A 19,826-nucleotide genomic window follows, 5' to 3' on the forward strand; every position below is an offset into this window, starting at 1 on the left:
AAAAAATCCTGAATGTCCTGACTTCCGGCAGGAAGTATTTACATTAGGGAACTCCAGTTTTACTGACTTTTCCTTGAGTTCTAGAAAACTGTGTGTCTAATGTTCATCACTTGAGGTTTTCTAAATATTAATGCTATTTAATATGATTAAGTTGCCTTCTTAAAAAGTTTGTTGCATGTCACCATAGCTGAGGAATGTTCACTACACAGGGTGACCATGCACAGTGAAGTGTGATTTTACTTTTCAGTCAGAAAAAAAAAACTTTGTAGGATAATATTTGATGCAGTTGAGGGTGTTGCTTGATGAACCTAATTCCTCACTAGGTAGTATAAATTGGTACACTCTTCCTGGAGTATCATTGGACTCTGCGATGTCACTTTTAGAAATCTATCCAAAGGAAGTCATCAGAGATGAGGACCTTTGTGTGATGCGTGCTCATCTTAGTTTTCTTTTAAAAAAATGAATAATTACAAGCCACATAACTAACCGAGAGTCAAGAAATAAATCAATGATGGCATGCGTAAATGTTGGAATGTTAGGGAAACACTAATATTATGACTCTGAAAGTTTTTAAAGACAAGAGAAACTATTCAAGGTGTATTTTCCCCCATTTCGTAGGGAAAAAGATCTTCAGTGAATAAAATATGATATGCATACATCAGAATATTACAGTTGTTATTTGAGTCAGCAGGATAGGCAGCTGAAAAGTCTTTTCTGTGTATTCCTGCATTTTTCAGACTTTCTTTATGTGTGTGTTACGCTGATGATCACATGAATGAGAACATGTAAAACACTAGAATGATGCCTGCCCCCATCGTGAGCTCCCAAGTAGGAGTCCTTACTGTTACTGTGATGTTTATTTTATGATAAGAAAAGTCTTTTTAAAGCCCACTCTAATTGTAATTACTTGTGTAGCCACTTGCTTAATATCTGTTCTCCATAGACTGTGATCCATTATGTCCATAAATGGATTCTGCCTCCAGTATATAGCATGGTACCTGACACGGAGTAAGTGCTCAATAAATAATTTAATGTGCCCTCAAAAATCAGATTTTTTTTTTAATTTAAGTATGATCGGTTTACAATGTTGTTTTAATTTCTGGTGTACAGCATAGTGATTCAGTTCTACATATATATATGTTCATATTTTTTCATGATAGGTATTACAAGGTATTGAATATAGTTTCCTGTGCTATACAGTAGGACCTTGCTGTTTATCTAAAAATCAGATTTTTAAAAAAATGTTTTCTCTTATTTCGGTTTCCTAGCAGGAAGGTCACCAGTGTGAAAGCTGTTAAAATGTTAGCTGTTTCCAACTAAGAATTTTTTGTTCTATACGAGTGTTGAAATATCTGTAAATGAGGAAATTGCACTGTACTAAGCAGTGTGTTATTGAACCAGCAATATGTTAATTGGTGTATTTTATGGACCAATTTGCACTGAGATATCTTTTAAAATTTTTCAAAAGTTGTTTTCAAATTTTAGAACAGAAAGAACTCAAACAGGATTCTAACAGAGCTATCTCGGACATCCTTAGATTGGCCCTAAGGTTACAAGTTTAAGCAATAGGCACATTTGTAATAGCCTGGAAGGTATTTTGGTGGGAAGATACAAGTGTATTTGGTTATACAAAGATCTGTGGTTCTATAAAAGGACATAATTTGAATCTGTAGTCGACTGCAAGTTTAGACGTCACTGTATTATACAAAGTTTCTTAATTGTAAATAGCCACTTCCCAAGGCTTGCTCATCACCCTGAAGAAGTAATGAAACTCAGCAAGAACTACCAGCTGCTGTTTATGAAACCAAATGATAAAATTCACTTAATGAAAGTAATGTACTGACAGCAGTGTTCGCCGTTTAAAACATAATAATCATGTTTATTGTATTTCTCTGAGACAGAATATATTGTAAACATATCAGAGAAAATTGAGAGTAATGTGCTTTTAAAAAAAAGTGCCTTTATTTACATGAAACCAACATGAAAAGTTTGAAGAATGCTTTGTTAGAGCACTCAGTTTTATTGAGTCAAACTGGAAAGATTGCTGACTTGGAAAGTAACTGTTGTTTTTGGAAATGCAGGAAATTCAGAAATATGAACTCAGAAAAGATAGGCACTTGGGGAAAATCTTACTATCATGAACCATAGACCTTGTGAACTCCACAAGACCTCAAAACCCACTTAATGATGATTTTTGGAATCTTGGAAATAGTGTTAAAATAGCGTCGGATAGAAAAGAATCATCAGGAAGCTTAATGCAGTCAGAACCTCGTAGCCCGTGATGGGAAGGAGCATTTGGCAAAGTCTGCTTAGCTACTGTAAGTGAATGTTAATCACATTTTATCAGCTGCTTGTACTATCTTTATTGCCTAATTTGAATATTTATGACCCTGTAAATATGTTTAACAGTGAAATTACAGTGTTTATGAAACTCAGATTCCAAAAAGCATATAACCCTTTGATGGAGAAGAATTAGCTTTAAATACTACAAAATTCAAGATGTTTTTGCCATTTAGCAGTTGTCTGTACCCTGTGGGACAAGTATTTCTGACTGTGATAAACAGAATGATGTATATCAGCATTTACTTCGAAGACAAACATGATTCAGTTAATTTATCACTTATGCAAAAATAGATGACCAACGAGAGTATTTTAATTTTTTAGGACCAAGTACAGTTTATTTTCTCACTAGACTTAACATCATTTTGGTTGACTGCATCCTCATCTGTTTGGGAATTATTAATGAACCTTTTTTTTTTTAATATGAGCCAGCCTTTGGAATTGAACAGCTCCTCCTAAAGTAGCAGTCATATTGAAAATGAAAATAATGGATGGAAATGCCTCTTTAGTCTTGCAGTCTGTACTTACTTGGTGTGTGTGTATGCATATTGGGAACACTTGACTGTCTGCCAATGCTTTCTTACTGCTTTGCACACATAAACCCAGTGGAAGGTATTTTTCCTTTGAGAAGGATTTAAATGTTCATTGTTCTCCTGGAAACTTTAATCTAAGAGGAAGATACAGTTCATATAGGAACCAAAAAAGCCTGCAATTAAGATGTGTCTTAGTCACGTTTTTTTTCTCCTGTCTTTTGTTAAAACAAACGTGGTTTCATTAAAGTAAACAAAATTGTTGGTGGGTAAACCATTTGTTTTCACAGGTGATAACAGGGTTACAAATGTTCAGTTACTTCATTTGGATTGTCTAAAATCTTAACGGATTCTCATTTTACAAAATCTGGGTGTATCTAGTTACTTTACATTTTGAAGTTAATTTCGGTTAGTTTGCATGTTGCTGTCCTTGTGGACTCTGGAGAGGAGTGACGAGGAGGGTGAGCTTTGGAGGCACAGGTGATGCTGAGACCAAACCTTGGCTCAGGGCCTCACTTAGCTTGGTCAGCGTCATCCTCATCAGGGTGCCACTCGCTGGGCCTCGGTGGCCTCACCTCCGCCGGGTTGTTGGGAGGATTACCTGAAATCCTCACAAACGTGTGGAACGTGCTAAGAGTGTATGTCTGGCCTTAGGGGTGGTTCCTATACACTGCCATTACCCAGTTGATGAAAGCCTCTTTATTTTCTGAGTCTCTTAAAACCTGTTGCCTTTTCTCCTAACTCACTGGGGAGAGCTAGCTAGTGGGTATACTCTCCTTTAAAAAGTTGACAAAGGGAAGAATAGGCAGAATGCAAGCTGGCACTCAGTGCCTAATGACAATGTTGGAGACGTTTTGATAATGGATTACATGATAGATTCACGATTGGTGCATTGCCTCTCTATGGGCAGAGAGCAGACACACATTTTCTGTTAAAAGCCAGGAAGTGAACATTTTAGGCTTTGTAGGTTTCATGGTCTCTGTCACAGCTTCTCTACTTTGCCATTTTAGCCAAGACCAGCCAGCCATACACAGGTCTTTAGTTAACGGGTGTGGCTGTATTTCAGTAGAGCTTTATTTATAAAAACAGCCTGTATGCTGGATTTGGCCCGTGGACTGGAGTTTGCCAACCCCTGGGCGCAGGTAAGTGAGAGTATGTTGGTGTCTCTTTTTTAAAATCAGAGATCAATTCTTGCCTTTAGAGTTGTTGTTGTTCATTATTTAGTTTATCCAAATCTAAGTCAACATTATAATTTTCTTTTCTTTTTGTTGGTACATATATATAATTTTATCCTAAAAGGAGACACTGTCAGCTTTCGATTTCTGAAGCTTGCATGACAATTGAGTTTTCTACTTAGTTCTGTCGCATCTCTGGGAACAGGTCGGGTGGTGGGGAATGCCTTGATTGCCTAAGAGATTAGACATTACAGCGCTTTATTCGTAACTGACTAGATTTTCAGTTCTATTGGACAGTATCACTTTTGGCTTTGCAATTGGGTAGGTTCACCTTGCAGCTCTGCCCCTCACAAGTCATTGGCCTGTGATGTGCTTTCTTAAGGCTCAGTTTAATCATTGGTAAAATAATGATAGATAATTCTTATCTTGTTGGGTTGCTCTAAGGATTGAATGAGTCCATGCACTTAAAACATGGGGCTCAGTGCTTTAAAAAAGATGAACCAAAGAAACAGCAGTTCTTAAAAACTAGGGTGAGAATCTTATCCTGAAGACTACATGCTTTTTAAAAATTCTTATTTTACGTTCTTTGTTCTTTTTTAAAGGGGAAAATGCATTTCTGTGTACTTAAGCAATTGAGATTATTTGGAGCTCTGCCCTTCAAACTATCTGTGCTGAAAGACTGTTTTCCTTATCTGTCATGAGCCAATGCTTTTCTAAAATACAGTAAAATGAATTTATTACAGAAATGAAATAAACAAAGGCAAGCAGAACACATGCAAAGCTCCTGTTTTTTAACAATGGGATCCGTCAAACACAAAGTTTCTAGGTGCTTCCTCTAATTTCCCTGCTTCTTTCTTTGGGGACTGGTAGTAGGTGACTGGCAGATCCATACTGGCCACACTTCTAGGAGAGCTGGTTTGGGGGGAAAGCCAGTTCTCAGGAATTCTTTTAAAATACCCGTTTCAGTCACTCTTGAACAGAATTAGCCACTGAATAGACAGTGTTTGCCCCTTCTTAAAAAGTAGTCCCCTACTTCAATTGAAAAGAAACATGTAGTCACCAACTTCAAGTGAAATTTACTTACTCACCCAAATTCATGTTCAACCCAACCTCCCTCCACTGCCAGTGCAAAGGGTCTGGTTTGTGGTAAGGAGAGATGGCTTTGCTCCAGACAAGGATATCCTGTCCTCGGAGCATCTTCATCCACAGAGGGGTCCCATTGGCTCCAGCACTGATCCTGAGAGCCTAGACCTCGTGGAGTGTGGACATAGGACTCTCAGGTTCTCACCTCCTCTCCATCCTCTGTGATCTGACAGCACCTCCCATGACCTCTGCTGAACCAGCCGCTTCATAGCATTGCCATTATTTCCTCTGACGCCTGCACAACACTGTGGGCTTTCCAAGGATAGGGGCTGTTTTCTTTTCTTTTTGGCTCCCTGGCTCCTGGCACACTCTGGGTGTACCTTGAAAGTGTACTGACGTGTGAATGAACGAGTGGGTGATGCTGTCCAGGCCTCTCACCAGCCTGACATCCTTTATCTGCATGCTCTTCACTTTGCTAGGGTTCCTCTCAAAAATATAACTAGATTGGGAGGGCAGGGGAGCAGAAGGGGTTACTCCAGAACAACACATTGCTGTCAACACTTTTTCAATGCCAATAAACCAAAAGGAATTATACCGTGCATTTTTGGATGTCGACTTCTCATCCCTCACTTTTTGGTGCTGATAGGGTAATAGTGTTGTAGAAAAGCAGCCCACAGTGGTGGTACCACCTTCAAAACTGTCACAGTGACTTTCTGGAAACTGTCAGGGTCACACCTTACCTTAGTTGAAATTCAGTGGCATTGACCTCTTGAGATTATAGATAGCAATTTTCTGGAGTAGACACAATGTGTGTGAACATATGACTAGGCTGGAATATTATCAAAGTGTTTGCACAGGGTATTATGTGTCATTGATGCATTACAGTAAACTATGAGTATTTTATGTACATTTACAGAATAATGTCACTGTATGATGGGAATGGAAAGGGGTATCAGGATTCCATCTGTATGGTAATCATCATTTTCAGGGAACAAGAACTTAAAAAATGAATTGATAGCTTATAGTACTAGATTAGGTTTTGGCAGTTGTGTTTTGTTTGGGGGACCAGTAAAGTTAATATGTTGACTAAATACTGGCTTTGGATGAGAATGCTTGAATTCACATCCCAGCTCTGTGACCTCGTTGAAGTCACTTAGCCTCTTTGAGCCTCATTTTTCCTTATCTGTAAAATGGGGGTAATAATAGTATGAAGGTATAGATGATGGTGACGATTAAAGTGACAATTCATGTAAAGTGCTTAGTTCTGCCAATATTTCTTTAGCATCCATTATTACTATGTACTGTGTATGGATTATTTATTGGTGTAGTAACACTTCAGTAAAGAAATGACAGCATTTAGAGTACCAATGGCAGTTGTATTTGAAAACTACTTATATGTGCAAGTACTAATTTAACATATTTCTGCCCTTCTTAACTGTTTTATAGATGTTAATTTATTCTTCTGGAATCCTTATTGAAGTAAAATTTATTTTTAACTTTTTAATACTTAACGTTGAGATTTATAGTTTATTAAAATAAGTTACTAAAAGTAACAAAAATAATAAGCAAACCATATTAAAACAAAGTTTTACTAATTTAAAAATTTTTTTTAATTGAAGTATAGTCAGTTTACAATATTGTCAATTTCTGGTGTACAGCATAGTAGTTCAGTCGTACGTATATATACATATATTCATTTTTGTATTTTTCACTATAAGTTACATAAAGTTTTGCTGATTCAGTGGAATACAATATAGAAAACATCGTGAAAACTAGCAATATAGAAAGTAAATGAAAAATTAGAATATAGAGTTGTATGTACAGCATGAATATAATTTATATAAAATAATATATAATATAAAATTAAGTCAATTATGCATTTTAAGATAAGTAATAGGTATGTTACAGTGTTGGGATTAAGGATGGTGCTTTTTCCCCTTCCCTTTCCAATGCTCAAAATGTTGCTTAAAGATATTTATTTATTTGAGTTATAGATGATGTACAATATTATGTTAGTTTCAGATACACAAGAGTGATTCACAATTTTTAAAGGTTATACTCCGCTGATCATTACTATAAAATAGTGGCTGTATTCCGTTTTGTACAGTATGTCCTTGTAGCTTAATTTATACATAATAGTTTGTACCTCTGTCCTGCCCCTCCCCTTTCCCTCTCCCCACTGGTAACCCCTAGTATGTTCTCTGTTATCTGTGAGTCTGTTTCCACTAAAAGGTTTTTCTCGTTCAGTTTTAAAAGAGCAAACATCTGTTATTCATTCAAATTTCTCAATATGACAGATGTTATAAAATCATATTGAATCTAAGTGAGTCTTTTATTATAGCTAGCAAATTTATTGAATTTATTTCCAGAAAGATTGTTAAAATCAAGTAACTGGTTTTCAAATTAACTGGCTTTCTAGATGACTGAAAACAAACAGGGTGTCTTGGTCTTGTTTATTTAGGTGGCCACATTTTAATTACATAGCTACACAGGACCAAGAGCAATTCTCTTGAAACTTAGTCCCTGACATTTTGTAGACGCTTCATAAAGGAACTTTTCAAGGCCAGTGGGCAGTCAGCAGCCGAAACTTCTGTCGTCCGGTGAGGGGCTCCCCAGAGACCATCGCCGGTTCCTGAAGCGCCTGTGGAGATATCCAGTTACCGCTCGGGGGAAAGCGCAGGTCTGGTTCATCGTGCAGTGGGAGAGTTATCCTTCACGATCAGGGTGTCGGGCTGCCAAGCCGACATCTGCTGAGCAGGGCATGCGGGCCCACCTGCCAACACCATTATTCCTACTTAGGGTCAGGCCAGCAGGGAGCTTTCCCATTTAGTCCTGAATGTCTTTATTTCCATGAAGTTTTCAAAGCAGAATGACAGACTGAGCAGGGCAAGTGGTGGTAGAATTGAACCTGCCTTGATTTATTAAATTATCGGACTGTTTCTTGGTGACAGATAGACCATCCTAGGCTATTCCCAAAGCTTCTCTTGAAACAGAACACATTTTTTAGTAGCAGAGATTCCCTGTTACAAAGGTATGTCTTTTAACCAGAAGTTAGAAGACAACTTGGTTTTTTATTGTTGTTTGAAGGATTCTATATGGTAGACTCTGACACATATCTCATTGTAAATGCTCTTGTTCTTATGACTAAACATCTTCCTAAATTGAAAGTTTCTTTAAAAAATAAGTATTCTGAGTAGAAGTAGATGACATTTTGCATTTACAGAATTGTTGAACATGTATAAATACCTTTAGTACCAGAATGCGTCTTCATGCTGACAACCCTACGCAGGGCTGTCTTTTGGTTCCAACAAGACATCCTTCTATTTAGACATTTCCTGTAAAGGGAAATCGTTTTGCATGCATGCAGTAAGATGTATAGAGAACATTCTTCACTGAGATTTTGACCTGTAGTAGTTGAATATCATGGTTAGGTTTGGCTCCTACATTATTTGAGTAGATTTTTTAAAACAACTGAAGTTTATGAATAGGTGGGAGTCATAGCATAGCTCAGTGCTAGAGTGCATGCTCAGCATGCACAAGGTCCTGGGTTCAATCCCCAGTCCCCCCATCAAAAAAAAAAAAAAAGAGAGGAAAGAAAAACCAAAAAAACTAAAGTTTATGGTGCCAACAGGGAATTTTTGACCTTTCTCTTAATTCAATGCTATGTAGAGCCATTGACAAGAAGAGAAGCATTTGGCTATTTCAAATACCCCTGGAAGCTGACCCATTTTTTCACTGAGGGAATAGGTGGCCTGGCTCATCAGAGTCAAATTTGCTGCTTATATTTTGTAGAATGTATAATAATGAGAATAATTTAAACTATCTCTTTTCACTACAAACTGTACAATTTGTATCAAATTGCAATTGGATGAAAGTTATAAACACTATGTAGAAGACTATGTACATTTTTTGACTAAATATAAGTAATCCCAAAATACTTCAGAAGAGAAAGATGCAAAATGATTTTTTTAAACATTTTTTATTGAGTTATAGTCATTTTACAATGTTGTGTCAAGTTCCATTGTAGAGCACAATTTTTCAGTTACACATGAACATACATATATTCATTGTCACATTTTTTTTCGCTGTGAGCTACCAGCAAAATGACTTAAAGCCCCCTGTGTGTCAGAATTTTGACCAATGGGGTCACGTGAAGGCTTAGTGACCACTCTGTCCTCCTCCCCCAGAAGGTAGCTCACTTCCATGTTCTGCATGGGGGAGTCCCTGCCTACTAGGAGGATCAGGACGAGAGCCCCTTGATGGAAAGCCACCTTGTGAAGTATGGGGTGGTGGACGGGGGTTTTCCATGCTTTATGGTGGAGGGAGAGGAAGAGGAAATCCTCTTGCCATAAAGGCCTTCTTTGGATCCATTGAATACATTGGATTTGGCAATGGAGGAAGCAAAAGGCTTGGCAGCAAGGAGAGACTCCGAGAGTAAGGGTGTGAGACCTTCCCGTCTTAAAAGAAGTAGCAGCTGATGCGTAGAGATGGGAGCAGGTGTGCCACCTGGCTCCTCAGATGCATGAGCATCCACTTTAGAAGCTCGAGTCTCATTGCTGTTGAGTTGTTTCAGGTCTGCAGCCTCCTGTCCTGAGAGGGTCCTCCCACATCCACACCCCATGATCGTGAGCTTTTGGTTCAAGGAACAGAGTTGGCTTTGAGAAGAAGAAGTGGTTCTTTCCAGGCTTTCTTCAAGGTGTTCGAATGGCTTTTTAAGATTTCCAGCTCTTTATCTTCCTGGCTTATCTGGTGACCTGTTCTAGAACTTTCCTCCTTTTGCTCCAACTCATGATCTGTCTCAACAAATAATAGCCTGAGAAGCTCTGTTTGTTCTTGACAAAGTGAAGCCCTTTCATTTCCCCTTTCTTGAAGATTTCAAACTGTACTTTGAATGGAGGCTCACACAATCTGAAGACTTTTAAGACGATCTGTCAAGTCTGCCCTGTGTCCTCTTTTTAAAAAATGGTGTAGAATTGATTTTTCTCTCTCCTCTGGGCATTGAAATGCACACTTAACTTTGCAACATCAGCCAGTTCCCTGCTGGCTCCTCTTGCCGGGCTGTTAGCATGGTCTGTCTCTGATTCCAAGATATCCCGTCTTCTCTTCTCCAGGGCTAGTTTCCAGGTCTTTAACCTTTCCCACACATTCCTCCCGCCTTGATCTGAATTTCCACAGAGACTCTAGAGCTGTGTGTGGAGATCCTGAGGTTTTAATCTTTTGCCTGTAACAGTGTTGAGTTTGTGGTAGCTTTTCCCATTTGTGTCTCTCTGGATTTAGTTTCTGTTTATTGAGACTAGGCTGCTGCTTGCAGTGTCAGGCATCGACTCATCTTGTTTGGAACATGGAGATTTTTCTTCTCCAACTTGGTTTGTCGTAGAGCACAAGATGGACCAAATCACGGGATTAACATGTCCAGCACATCGGACACTTCCAGGCTTTCATCTTCTTTCACTATAGGGTAAAACCATGGTGAACACCGGGCAGGGTTTTGCTTGGAACCAAGCCTGCACCTGGCAGCTGGGATGGACCATGAATGGAGGGGTCAGTGGGGGGTGCAGGACTGTTCCAAGAAAAACACACCCTCAACCCTGCCCATTGCTCCTTGACATTTTTCTAGAACTAATGCTGAGCTTTTAATGGCATATTTCTTGTCTCTCTATAGAAAAGCTTTTTTTTTTTCTACTGACTGAAAAATTCTGCCTAAAACTAAGAGAATTGGCAACCTACCAACTCTCCAGGCACAAGTCACAATCTTCCACTTTTACCCTGTGAGGACAAGGCTGGTCCCACATTTAGGTAAATCTGCCAGAGAGCAATGCAGCATCTCACATTTTGGCCAGAAGTACAGCCCATGGCAGGACAAAGCCCCTCCATGGTACCCCAGCCTGCCACTCAGTCCCCTGTGGTCCTCACAGCCAGCTGGGCCACAGCAAGCCTGGGTGAACACTGGGCAGGCTTCCACTTGGAGCTAAGCTTGCAGCTGGAATGGACTATGAATGGAGGGGGCCGATGAGGGTGCAGGACTGGTCCAAGATAAACACACCCTCAACCCTGCCCACTGCTTTCTTCTCCTAAACTTCACTTTCTGTGGCCCTGGAAGCCTTCCCCAACACTGTGCACTTTTTGCCTTTCCCTCGGCCTTGAGAGCCCTTCCCCTCCCTGTGTGCAGGGAACAATGTTCATCCTATAACCTCCTCACCCTGGTGACCCCAGTGCCCAGGGCAGAGCCAGGCTCACAGTGGGTGCTCAGTGCCCCACACGTGTTTGTGGAAGAAATGATAGAGGGACAGACCCACATTTGCCATCCCTGAAGATGCACATGGAATGTCCAGCTGACTCAGCAGACGGCTCCTGCAGGAGAGCTTTCAAATCCTTTCAGAGTTCCACAGTGGGAGGTGGAGTAGAGGGGTGGTGGCCCTTCTGGCCTGGGCCCCTAATCCCCTCCCCAGCCCTCCTCTCGGATAGATTTCCAAACAGCCTCTCATGGGCAAATTACCTAATCAAACAAAGATACGCAGCAGCTGCTGCTACTGTTAAAAAATGCAGTGTTGTACAACTTTTGAGAATTTACTGTGTAAAAACAATGGAATGCAACGCAGTAGCTTATGCCATAAAGGAAAAAAATAGAGGCCTCAGAGTTTCTCTTTTCGTTTTTTAAAGATCTGTGTTATTTGGGAATGAGTGGGTCATGTGGGAAGGGCACAGCTAACAACCACTGGCTTTGCACTCCAAGGACCCTGAAACCCAGTGCGTGTCATGCACCTGTCATCCCAGATCCTTGTGTGTTAGCCCAGGCATCTAACTTGTGCCTCACACACAGTAGGCATGTAATGCATATTGGTTGAATGAACAAATATGGTAAATACTGAATACTACCTAGTTACCGGTTGCCAAAACAAAACATACAAGAACGTCTGATGGTTATTGGGAATTCCCCCACGAGCTAATCATTCCGTTGCTTTATCTGGTCTTTCTGTAGTATTTCTTCCTCAGTGGCCTGTAGCTTCCTTCTCTTACGGCCCTTTTACAACATCTGTTAGGTTTCTTGACTTTACAGGTTCTTGTGGAGTATTCCAGCCTGATACCTCCTCCAGAAGAGGGGGAAATAAAGCACTAATCTTAGATCACCTCTCTCCTACCCAGCCCCAAGGGGCCAGTGCTGTTTGTACCAGAAAGGAGTAAAACGGTTTAAGAGCCACACGCACATTTTAGAAAGAAATGTTGACAAGGAGAGGCCAAAGGGCAGGGGAGAGGAAGCCGGTGGAGAGGGTGGAGGTGACGGTGTGGGTATTTCTGAGGGGGGTGTGTGTGTGTGTTTCCCTCCTTCATGCCACTTGCTGCCGTGGCTACTGGCAAGTTTTGAGTTTTAGTTCCATAGTAGAAAAAAGAATCCACGTCGGTCAATGTTGCATATTCTGATTGTGGGAAGTCAGAAGAGGCTGACCCCTGCAATTGGAACTATTTGGAGGACTGTGACGTGAGCGGGGTGTGGCTAAGAGGGTGTGGCCTCTGCGCCCCGCCCCCTCACTCCCCTCCGGCGCTACGCTGCCCAGCTGCGTGTAGGCTGAGGCGGGCGAGCCGACCAGCCGTAAGTCGCCCCAGCTGCGCGCCCCCAGGACCCGCCTGCCCGAGCCGTTATCTGCGCAGGCCCGGAGCTCTGCACCTGGGTTACCGCGGGTCCACGAGGCGGTTAGTTTCTCCCGCGGCCCGAAGGCAGGATGCTGCCCTCCCGGCGTTGCTCTCTGCTCCTTTCGCGTCCTCTTCTGGGCCTCATGGAAAACTGGTTGCCTTGTAAGTAAATGCCCCAGTCTTTCAGCCCTCTTAGGCTGTTCCTCCAAAACTTTCTGTCCTTCTCCTTGGTCTCCAAGGATAAAACACCCTCTGTAGCTTTTTCTAGTGGACTAGCACTCCCCCAGACTGGGATGTGGGAAAGGCCCTGCTTGGATTCATACCGCGGGATCCAGGCATCTTCTCTTCATTTTTGGTACGGAAGCCCTCCTTCTTCCCTGGGGTCAGGCTGTCGGCTGTACCCTACCCTCTCGTTCCTTGGGACTCGCCTGTACTTGGTTCTGGGCCACGCCACAGGCATGGAGGCCTTCAGCATTTCTCTCTCCTAGCCATCCACACTGCCCGAGTCCAGGGACCCTCACTTCCACAGCCGAGTCCTTGTTTCCAGGGGAAACTGCTCTGCCCCTGTCGTCTCCCCCACCCCCGTTCCCCTGACGTTCTTGCTGACTCGCTCCCAACACACTCGTTCTGTAGGAGGTGGACCCACCCAGTCACTTGACCCGCACTGTTCTTCCCATCTCTCTACACCACATGGTCTTCAGCTCACCCATTTTCCTTGAGATTACTTTTGACCCCCCTCAAAGCTGATCACTTGCTTCTCTGAACCCCTTCTGTGTCTGGCCCTGTTTCCCTTACTCAGTGCAAGAGCTTACAGCTGGGTTGGATTACCCTCCTTCTGATGGTGATTAGATGCCTTGCACCTGGTAAGTCTCTTCACCTAGAGCTGCTGTGAAGGGAGTGTTGTTGAACTGGTTGAAACTGTTCGTGGGTTAACATTTGAAGCATATTAGTATATGCAGGAAAAAATATTGGCAAAGGAGGTAAATCCACCCTCCTTCCACCCTCCACCCCTCTCCCCCCAAAATATGGTATAGCTATGAAGATGGTAGGAGAAAAAATTATTTCAGAAATTCTCTTGTAGCTTCTCTTCCAAATTTAGTCTTGTAACTTAAAACATCAAAAACAACAACAACAACAGTAAATCAATTATCAAAGTAATATATGCACATACTTTAAAAATGAAATAGAACAAACACGCTTATTTTGACCCTCTCCCCACCTCCAGTCTTGAACTACAGGGTCAACCATTTTTAAACGTTCGGTTTTCAGTTTATCTGGTGGTTGCTCCCATATTTCTAAATCCTACAGTTGAAAAACAGTTTCTAAAAATAATGAAGTCATAGACCCTGTAGCACTGAATTATTATTGTTCACGCTGAATCATTGCTACCAGTCTCATTATGAAAATACTGAAAAATAATCCAGACAAATGCCTTTAACTCATGATGCTATGTTCACCTCTCATTCTTCTGTTTAGTGTTAGGAATGGAATGTTTTTTGATGTTGGGGGTATACTTGATGGAGTTTTTTTAATAGATTAAAGTGATGTTTTCCCCACCCTTTTTCTTTTCTGTGTTTTTTTCTGGAGGGGGGGGCCTTTTGTGGCTTTGCTTTTTTTTTTTTTTTTTAATCGCGTTGGGATACAGTATGGAAAGTTTGTGGCACCTGATTTACAGAACCTTAATAGGGGCTTGGTGGAGCTCTGTAAAGCTACAGCTTACTCTGTCTTTGAATGCTGTCTCTGAAGGTGGGCTTGGAAAGGCTGTCTACCTCTAAGCCAGTGAGTGTTACAGGAAATGTGATTGAGGAGAGGAGTACTTTTTGAAAAAAAGGCACACTGCTGGTGCCTCATTTCAGAGGGCAAAATGGCTGCCTATGGTTGAAAATAAGTTGGTGGATACAGTTTTTAGCGCGTTTAATTAAAAGTACCGTGCTAAAAGAAATTATAGCAATTACATACTGTTAACCTAAGTGGTGCCAAGGCTTTGAAGTTGTTTGCTCTGGCCCATTATTTCCCTTGATTGCATGCCATCTGAGATTAATCTGGGCTGTTCAGTTATGTAGGCATTTAGAAGAAGAGCAGCAGAGTAAACCCTAGGACAAAATTAGGATCTGGGGAGCCCTGTGCTCTCTACCCAGGCTCTTGCTAAGTGAATCCAGCCTTTTGCTGCTCTAGTTATTTTGACGGTGATGATTCTGCTCTCCCTGCCCATTCCTCAGTCAGACATTGTTTAGTTTATTGGAAAATACATGTTGTATATGTCAACTAAAAACAGGGTGTCATTTGGGGGCTTAAATGGAGGAGGCTTGTATTTCAAGCTGAACTGAGTAAATAAGGAAATTAAAGATCTGAGAAGAACAAGGCTGGGCCCATTATAAGAAAATGAGGCTTTTGCAAATGTCGGGCTTAGAAGTCATTGTATGTGTGGTAGGCAGCAGGGGCAGGCATCTCCAGCTAACAAGAGGTCCAGTATTCATAACTCTGCAAGGTGGCAGAGGGTTTCAGTGAAAAAAGTAAGAAGTTTCTAGATCTAATTTTATCACTTGAAGCTGTATACTCAGCTATAGTTATTAAATAGAAAAGGTCTGCTGAGTTCTCTTGACATGCTGACAGCTAGAATTTGACAGCTGAGAATGGCTAGGCATCAATGGGCCACCCCCCTCATGTTATAGAAGAGAAAACTGAAACTGGAGAGGCCAGGCGACTTGCCTAAAGTCCCTTGCCAAGTCACCTTGGACAAATCCCCACATGAGTAAGTCTGCTACATTTAATTTTTATTAGCTCTGAACATTTCAACACATTTTAATATTCATTAGAACATTGTTACTACAGCTACATCTGATATTACTACAGAGTTCTTTGTGCACCAGGAAACAAAAGCCTTCACTTATTTACGGAAGAAAACATTTATTGAGCACTTACTGTGTTCAGAACACTCTTGCTTTTTAAGGTGGCTTGTTAGTGTAATACAAAAGATAGTTTTCTATGCTGTACACCAGAAACTAACACAACATTGTAAATCAACTATTCTTAAATTAAAAAAAAAATCAGTTGAACTATGAAAAACAAGTTATATAAGTCATAAGCAGTATTTTAAATTAGTTTGTATATAAAATGTGACAAAGAATATTTATTGCACTTTTTAAAAAAGTTAGTATTCAAACCAAGACTAGACCCTTTCTTTGGTTCCTTCTGATCCTCTTGTCCCATGTGGGAATTATCGAGTCTCTGTAGAAAATACATTTCATGGTACACACACAGTAGTAAGTGTGGTTAAAAACATTTATGGAACTTTTAGCCCTCTGTAGTCCAGTACAGTAATGTAAGGAAAAATTCTGTTTTTGTCCTCTACACTCGATTTCTGGTCACCAAATGTGTGGAGGTTTTTCCTACACCAAGCAATTCTCAGACACCAGCTGGATGTCCTACAATTTAACTCAGTTCTTAACACTACCTAGAGTGTCAGATTCCACAGGTTAAGGGCTCAGTTCTCCAAGACTGCCCCGTCCCATTCAAGATGCCAATTCCGTGTAACTGCGGCTCGGACCAACCAGCGATAAATTGGAGGTTCCATCAACCCCCCTCCTCAGATTTACCCATTTACTAGAATGGGTCACAGAACTCAGGAAAACAGTTTACATATTGAATTACTGGTTTATTAGAAAAGGATGCAACTCAGGAACAGCCAGGTGGAGGAGATGCTTAGGGCAAGGTAAGGGGGAAGGAATGTGGCATTTCCAAGCCCACACCAGGTGTGTGACTCTCCCAGCACCTCCATGTGCTCACCAACCTGGAAGTCCTCTGACTCCCTGCCTTTTGGGTTTCTGTGGAGGCCTTATCACATAGGTGGGAACGATTAAGTCATTGGCCATTTGTGATTAATTCAACCTACATCCCTCTCCCCTCCCTAGAGGTGGGAGTGGCGGCGGGATTGAAAGTTCCAACCATCGCATCACAAGGTTGCTTCCACTGGCTACCTGTCCCCTACTGTCGGGGCATTCCAGAACTCACCTCATTAGCATAAACTAGGTGTGGTTGAAGGGGTTTATGAATAACAAAAGACATTCCTTTTACTTTATTGCTCTTATCACTTACAAAAATTCCAAGGATTTCAGGAGTTATGTGTCAGGAACTGTGGACCAGGTCCAAAATATTTATTTCTTACTCTAAATCACAGTATCATAAGTAGCAAGTATTTAATAGTAGTCAGTATTTAAATTTAAATAGAAGTCTTGGGCATCTCCTGTTTTACAGCTGGTCAGAAGCCCAAGGGATAGTCTGGATTTGCAATTGGCATCTGAGGTGGGGGCTGTCTTGTAGGACTGAGCCTTTAACCTGTGGGGGGGATCTGATGGTATCTCTCGGGAGATAGTAGACTAAGTTTAAATAAAAATTATTTTAAAAGAAGTATACTTAAAAATTCAGTTCCACAGTCACACAACCACATTTGGGTATGTATTGGACGGCACAGATAATAGGACATTCCTGTCATCACAGAAAGTTCTCTTGGACAGTACTTTTCTATCCCTTGTTATGCCAGAGTCACTTATTCTGAATCTAGATCTGGAATCCGGAGATCTGAACTTGGACTCCACATTTACCATTCGCCCTCTTCTGTAAGGTCTCAGACAGGTCCTTTAACCTGAACAGAGCTCCGGTTTCATTTTGTGTAAAATAAAGTTACCTACCTCCAGTGTCTGTGAGATGCTCCCCTTTATACCTAAAGAGCTTACACAGAGGCAGGAAGAAGTTGGTAACTTGGGCTGTTAACTTGGTTACTGCTGAAAAATATCTGCAGTTGAAGGTTTTGCCTCTTCACTTGCTTCACAGGGAGTTCAGGGTACACGTGGTGTCTCAGATGCGTCTGCTCTGTGAATTCTGACCCTGAGACAGCAGCTGACTCTATGCCTTTATTCTTGAGTCTATCATAAGACATTGCCTTCTGCCAGACTTCTTCCTCAGGTCTGCTTTTCACCCGACCTAGTTTTTTAATAAGGCTTGATGTTGTATAATGGTTAAGACCATGAGCTCCAGAAACAGCTGGCCTGCTCAGCCAGCTCTGCCACATACTCACTGTGTGACCTTGGCAAGTCTCACCATGTTTTCTCATCAGTAAATGAGGGGGGATAGTAAAAGTATGAAGGCCATAGAGTTGCCGTGGGAGTTAAATAATAAGGTAGTCAGGCTATTAGCCTAGTGCCTAGAACCTAGTGCTCAATAATTTGCTCTTTTGTTTTTATTGAATTATAGTCAGTTTACAGTGTGTCAGTTTCTGGTGTGCAGCACCATGCTTCAGTCATACGTGAACATACATATATTCATTTTCATTTTCTTTCTCACCATAAGTTACTACAAAATATTGAATATAGTTACCTGTGCTATACAGTGTAAACTTGTTGCTTATCTGTTTTATATATATTAGTATCTGCAAATCTTATACTCCCAATTTATCCCTTCCCCCCTTCCCCCCTCTGGTAACTGTAAGTTTGTTTTCTATGACTGTGAGTCTGTTTCTGTTTTGTAAATAAATTCGTTTGTCTTTTTTTTTTTTTTAGACTCCACATGCAAGTGGTATCATACAGTATTTTTCTTTCTCTTTCTGGCTTACTTCACTTAGAGTAACATTCTCCAGGTCCATCTATGTTGCTGCAAATGACATTATTTTATTCTTTTTTATGGCTAAGTAGTTCCATTGTATAAATATACCACAACTTCTTTATCCAGTCATCTGTTGATGGACATTTAGGTTGCTTCCATGTCTTGGCTATTGTAAATAGTGTTGCTATGAACATTGGGGTTCACGTATCTTTTTGAATTAAGGTTACCTCTGGATAGCCTTACTGCCCAGACATGGGATTGCTGGATCATATGGTAAGTCTGTTTTTAGTCTTTTGAGAAATCTCCATACTGTTTTCTTTAGTGGCTGCACCAAACTATATTCCCACCAACAGTATAGGAGGGTTCCCCTTTCTCCACAGCCTCTCCAGCATTTATTGTTTATGGACTTTTGAATGATAGCCATTCTGACTGGTGTGAGGTGATAATCTCATTATAGTTTCGATTTGCATTTCTCTGATAATTAACGATATTGAGCATTTTTTTCATATGCCTATTGACCATATGTATGTTTTCACTGGAGAATTGCTTGTTTAGGTCTTCTTCCAATTTTGGATGGGTTGTTTGGTATTTCTTACTAAACTGTAAGAGCTGTTCATATATTCTGGAAATTGAGCCCATGTCAGTCTCATCTTTTGCAAATATTTTCTCCCATTATGTAGGTTATCTTTTTGTTTTGCTTATGGTTTCCTTTGCTGTGCAAAAGCTTTTAAGTTTAATTAGATCCCATTTGTTTATTTTTGCTTTTATTTCTATTGCTTGGGTAGATTGCTCTAGGAGAACATTACTGAGATTTATGTCAGAATGTTTTGCCTATGTTTTCTTCTAAGAGGTTTATAGTGTCTTGTCCTATGTTTAAATCTTTAAGCCATTTTGAGTTTATCTTTGTGTGTAGTGTGAAGGAGTGTCCTAACTTCATTGATTTACATGCAGCTGTCCAGTTATCCCAACAGTATTTGCTGAAGAAACTGTCTTTACTCCATTGTATGTTCTTACCTCCTTTGACAAAGATTAATTGACCAAAACTTTGTGGGTTTAATTCTGGGCTCTCTGTTCTGTTCCATTGATCCATATGTCTATTTTTGTACCAGTACCATGCTGTGTTGATTACTGTAGCTCTGCAGTATTGTGTGAAGTCTGGGAGGGTTATCCCTCCAGCTTTATTTATTTATTTTTCTTCAGTAATGCTTTGGCAATTGTGAGTCTTTCATGATTTCATATAAATTTTAAGATTATTTGTTCTAGTTCTGTGAAAAGTGTCCTGGGTAATTTAATAGGGATCACATTAAATCTGTAGATTGCTTTGGATATTATGACCATTTTAACAATATTAATTCTTCCAATCCAAGAACATGGGTTATCTTTCCATTTCTTTAAGTCATCTTTAGTTTCTTTAGTCAGTGTCTTGTAGTTCTCAGCGTATGTCTTTCACTTCCTTGGTCAGATTTATTCC

At 40.6% G+C, this 19,826-nt stretch overlaps 1 protein-coding gene across 6 annotated transcripts in view; it reads left to right on the forward strand.

Moving 5' to 3' along the window:
* Positions 1-19,826, forward strand: part of SRGAP1 (SLIT-ROBO Rho GTPase activating protein 1) — a 244,138-nt gene that overhangs the window by 25,228 nt on the left and 199,084 nt on the right. The window contains exon 1 of one of the 6 annotated variants that reach the window (XM_072973005.1): positions 12,681-12,919. The exons of the other annotated variants lie outside the window; for them this stretch is intronic. The gene's annotated coding sequence lies outside the window, so the exon portion shown is untranslated. Of the gene's footprint in view, positions 1-12,680; positions 12,920-19,826 lie in introns of those variants that run through there. 6 annotated transcript variants of the gene reach the window in all.

Source organism: Vicugna pacos, chromosome 12, assembly GCF_048564905.1.
Source record: "Vicugna pacos chromosome 12, VicPac4, whole genome shotgun sequence".
In the NCBI taxonomy this organism is placed as follows: domain Eukaryota; kingdom Metazoa; phylum Chordata; class Mammalia; order Artiodactyla; family Camelidae; genus Vicugna; species Vicugna pacos.